Here is a 6000-nt window from a genome sequence, read left to right as displayed (position 1 = left end):
TAAAAGAAGTTTTACAGGTAAAATTGTTAAGTATTCTATTTATATTGTCATTTGAAAGCATTCTTAGAAATACTTGAACAAAGACACGACAATAGAAACAAATTGACTCATTTAACACAAACAAAAATTTAAACGGTGTTGTTTGCATTTCATACCAGTATAAATAAAGTAACAATTTGAGAAGAATATACTTTTAAATGTTTTATAGTTCAATTTACATAAGAATAAGAATAAATCATGTAACAAATTACATGATTTATTCAAATAAATAATTTTCTTAAAAAATCAAACTTCTAAAGTGTATTTTCCAAAAAATGTTGTTTATTTATTTCGATTACTTGTTCAGAACTACAGTGAGTATATAAGCAATAATACATATATAAAACGTTTTTGTGAAATAAAACTTCTCATATATAGGCCTACTTAATTGTAATTACACAAACGTATTTATGTAAGTAAAATCAGATAAACTAACTAAATTTGTCAATATTTAACACGCGCATTCGGAAAACCTACTTTATTATATAATGGACTTTCGGCTTTAACGGATACCTCGCTCGAATTAGTCCGTTATATCGAGGTTAAGTTCGTTAAACTATCATAAAATTATACCAGATTCTGAACTTTATTCTCGGCTTTTGCAATATTTTCAAGAAAAAGTTCTATATTTTCAATTTTAAAACATACCATACAGTGAAAAAGGATGTTTTCTCAGTAGAAAGTTTATATAAAACAGAATTTCAGAATAGGTAATTAAGAAAATCATTTATAGCTATTTCTATTCTCAGTAAAAATACAAGAGATTCAATTTAATTCCATTTATGTTTGTTTTTTTCTTTATACGCCTTCTCTATAGAGGCTACCAGCATATCTAATATTGGGGTGTTGTGAATTTAAAGTTTATTAATTTACTTGTATGATTAATTCGTATTATATTTGATAAAACAGAATATTATATATTACTATAAAGTACAATTATTTACATCAATAGAATAATTGATAGCCGGATATTACAAATTATTCCACAAATAGAATAATTTGTAGTAATCGACTTTGATAAACGCCGAAATATTAAGACATAGATCATCTTTATCACAACTAGACTTGTAGAGTTTAGTTGATTCAGTTAATAATAGTTAATTCAAGAACTATTGTAGGTAATTGGAAAACATTTCTTATTTCGAATTATTCCTTTTTAAAGCAAGCCATTTAATGCAAGTCTAAATGAAAAAGAAATTCTCTCTCTCTTTCTAATGTTTTAGAGGATGATTAACAAACATACAATGGGTATGATAATGAACACAAAATATCGATTTACGAGAAAACTTTTAGAGTTTGTGATGGAGGGATGCAATTGCATATGAAATTCTATAGGGAGAACATCCAATGTAGCATAATCTCTAAAAATTCCAACATACTATCTCCAATAGTTTCAATAAATCTTGAGGTTAGACGGACACTTGGATAAAGGGACACAAAATTTATTTATTTAAAAAAGCCATTAATGAAAATGTAGGAAATTTTTTAAATTTTTAATTTAAAAAATTTCCTGTCACTTCAGGAAAGTTATTTGTCTATGTAGGTTGCTGTTCCTAACTGATTAAGTTATATATCAATAATTATTATTGGTTTAATACATTTATGCTTTGAAATTATTCATTATTTTTAGCCTATTGCTGGCTTATTTTTCACAACCATTTTCTATTGATCGTTTTAATAAAAATTTTGAATTACAAATTATAATCCGAGAACAATTAAAAACTGAAATATTATATTCTGTTATAGTTGATATCTACGTGATATTTAATTTCATCTAAAATCATATCAATCGTCTGCCAAGTTCTCAAGATACTTCAAAACATTTTCATGACCGAATTTTTCAACTATTCTGTATCTATTTAACCTTAATTAAGTATAATGTAAAATCCAGTTGTCGTTAAGATATATATTTCAAAACGTAAATTTGAATTTTGTTATAAAATCTAATTATGTATGATACGATTCTTTATATTAATAGATATAGGCTGTATTTTTAAAATAAAATTATCAGTCAGACAGGCTATGCAAATTATATAACTAGACTAATGCAAATGTTTATTATACTTGCCTTATTTCACATTAATGAATCTAATCTACTTACAATATACTCGTATTAGCATTAATGTGATATGATAATGATATGATGATGATAATATATTAGCATTAATGAATCTAATCTGCTTACAATACAGTAAAAATAATGATGATTCGATGTTATGACTTCTTCGACGTGACATAATCTTATAATATTCGTGGAGATATTTACTATTATTGCTAATCAGAAGTGTTAAAATATCGAATTAAAAATTAATTTTAAATATTCCATTGGCCACAATTTTCATACATCAAATTAAAATTGAAAAAACACTGGCTATTATGACGAAAGAAATCATTTCTTATTTTGTTCATTTCTATAAATGATCGAATAATAATATTTAATTAAAATATTTAATTGATGCAGTCATTAGGCTACCAACTTCGATTTTAGTGTTTTTTCAATACTGAGATGGGATATGATAAATGTTTTTGTATAGTTTACATATTCGTTATGGTTAGTTATAATTCTGCTTAATCTCTCCTGATATTTAATCGGTAAGTTTCTTTGTCGTGTATAATTAAATAAAACTTTATAATTACTTTATTTAAGTTATTTATTTTAGATACCAAAAAATTTAATTTTTATTTAATTTAGTTATATATTATTTTAATTGGTTTACTTTTCAGCCGTCAAATTTTGACTACTTCAGTCCGTAATGTTTCTAATGGTCTTATAAGTTCTACTGATATGCTTAGGCTAGGAATGAATCGTATGTTATATAGGAACTTACTTTCCCTGCATTTCCGTTTAGAACCTGTTTTCGTCATTTCGTTGACGAATATTATACAATACGTATATTTCATTCATGCTTACTTAATTAAAAAAGAGAAAATTTTGAAAAAATAACAGACCTAATATTGATTTATTTGATCGTGTTTAACTAATCGAAATGAGAAGTGATTCTAATTGTTAGCATGGGTTTTCAACTGTGGATTTTCACACATTCCATTCTTTTATATGTGAATACGTAATAAATTCGAATTTATGCAAGATTTTAAAACTTAAAACTATGATAATTAATGAATCGTTTATTTCAATATAAAATTTAAACAATTGAAAAACATTGCAAATATTTTTGTTTATTTCTAATACGTGGACCACTCTAGTGAGTATTACATAAATAGATCATAGAATTAAAGTGTTAACAATGACAGGAAAGTATTTAAATCATTGCTCTTAAAAGGCAAGATATAAGCTTTTTGGAAAACCATGCTTTTTGTTCCGTACTTCAGTAGAAGGTATGCAGTAAAGTAGTAGAAGAATTGGTGTAGTAGGTCTTAAACTAGAATAATTAGTGAGTAAAGCCATTCAAGATCATAAAAAATATCCTCCAGCTTTAACCTAAAGCGTTAAAATTCATAGAGCAGTCGTATACTGTGTGGTAAATATAACTTGATTAACTACAAATAATATACAGTATAGTTAGAGTTATATAGACCTTAGTGAAAAGAGACTATATAATTTTAGACTATTCGAAATAACAGACGTAAACATTAATAAAATATATTTATTAAATATTTCAAGTTATTCTTGGATGTAAGAATTTAATCCAATTTTATTTTGGAATTTTCAAGTAAAAATTAAATTTAATAAAATGAAAAAAATTCTTCGCCGGAAGCACATAAAAAGTTGATATTTTCAGCGTGATTGTGTTCCACGTGGTTTGTATGCTTTAAGAATGATTCATATTTATGAAATATATTTTTTAAATGAGCAAAGAATAATTTAAAAAGTTACTCTTTGCGATTACTTCATGCAGATGAAGCGTATAAATAACCTTATCTTCAATTGTAAGCAATTTGAGTTATCAATGACAATGACACTAGATGCGCATTCTTTATATTATTACATTTTTAAAAATTGTAAAATATAAATTACATTTCATGGCCACTTCGTAGAAAAGAAAGCAAATATTTTTCCAATCTTTTGATGCAGATTACAGAAGAGTCAGAAGAATATTTGTGCTTTGTCAAGTGAAATGACGACGACTTGTCTTTCTAAATATGTTAATTAAACTAAGAATCCATATGAAATTTTCATCTGTAATTTTAACAAATTACGCTTAATCAAAACATTACAGAATCAATATTTAACCAGTCATATTTTGCTGATTACAAATATTTCCATTAAATCTATCAAGAAATTAATTTAACAAATATCCAATACTCAATGGAAAGTTAATTGCAGAATTCGATAACTATAATTTATTTCATTAATCGTGAATTAGATAATTTTAACGTATTTAAATTTTTTAAACACTTTTATTGGTCATGTTTTTCGAGTGGGAGTGGGGATGTAGGGGTGTCTTTACCCACACCATATACATCGCTATAGTGCATTTATACACACACATCGTGATTAAATTCTACATTTTAATGTTTATTGGGTTTTGGGATGGGAAGGACAGTGATATGAAAGTCCTAAAACATCATAAATCGCATTTCCATCGGACTTAGAAGGCTAAACTTTGAAGACATTCTATCTTAATTAGAAGTGAATGAAATGTGATTGCAATATTCGAGGTATAATACAAAGCAAGGCAAATAAAAATGTTTAAAATAATAATAAAATATACTAAATGATTCTTTAATGTTTTTGGTTAAGTATACTTTTTAATACCTCAGCGTATATTTCGGTTCTTCCAAATATAATATCAGATATAACAAACATGGAGCAGAAAAAGATTATTATTGTGTTAGTTATCTAATATTATTTAATCATTTTCTTTTCATGTTTAATTAATTTTTCCTTTTTAACTTGATTAACTACTTAACTCTAGATAAACTGTCATTCAAAAATAATATTTTCCTCCATTTACAAAAAGCATTTCGTTAATTTAATCAATTTCCTCCATATTAAAAGCAAAGTAACAGATCAATACATCATTGCATCCGTGTCAGCGAACTTAATGTCATTATACAGATAACTTACTATCCTATATACTTATAGAACATCCTGTATGTTATGTTTTCAGATATGTATCGGTATTTAACAAAGCTGATTCACATTGCTATTTTATTACGATATTAGGTCTAAATCTACCATACGTCCTTTGTTTCACTGCTCTGTCCTCTAGGTTTCTTTCCCTAAAATGGTTATTTTGTCCTTTATTATGTGAATTGAAATAGTAAATTGAATATCTGTGCCCTCAAACGACACCAATGTTCAATTTACCAAATTTATTTTACGCAATTTATAAATTTAATCAAACCAGCATTTAATTATTTAAATAGCTGGGGCAACTTTTTCGTAGTAATGAAAATATTTGAATGGGTCCTACTGCAAAAATCTTCTCTGTGGACGGAAAAGATAGAGGGGAAAACGTTTTGTTCATTTTCTTTCACTGGGAACTTAAATTTAAATGACATCGTCAGAATGCCGAGCTGCAATTTTTAATCATATTTTTTATTAATTTAATTTTAAAATATGCTCCCCACCTCAAATTAGTAGTGGCGTGCCCCTGTACTGTACTGTACATCATACTTTTCCTTTAACAATAAAGTCGTGCGGTTTTCTATCTAACACCTTTCAGGGGAAAATTTTTGAATTGAAGTAGCATAACTTTCGGTTTGCATCAAACATTCATATGTAATTAATCGGGCGCCCTGCCCCACGGTTTCCATATCTGATTTCTTCTTTTATCTATATAACTCCATTCTCCAGATTAAGAAAAGACAGACAGACGGACGGATGGATGACCGTAGGCATTTATAGGTCTACAATTTTTTTCAAATTGTAGTCCAATGACCGCGAACTATTTGACGAAGTTTCGTGCATTAAAGTTTACGTCACCAGTGAAAAGATCTAAGAATGTCCTGCCAATCTACAGTACAGTACAGTACAGTATATGGGTTGAAATTTTT

This window comes from Centruroides sculpturatus, unplaced genomic scaffold (assembly GCF_000671375.1).
Source record: "Centruroides sculpturatus isolate CEXI.00-Female unplaced genomic scaffold, Cexi_2.0 scaffold65, whole genome shotgun sequence".
NCBI classification, from domain to species: domain Eukaryota; kingdom Metazoa; phylum Arthropoda; class Arachnida; order Scorpiones; family Buthidae; genus Centruroides; species Centruroides sculpturatus.
The sequence above is the reverse complement of the archived record's forward strand: the minus strand, read 5'-3'. Positions refer to the sequence as shown.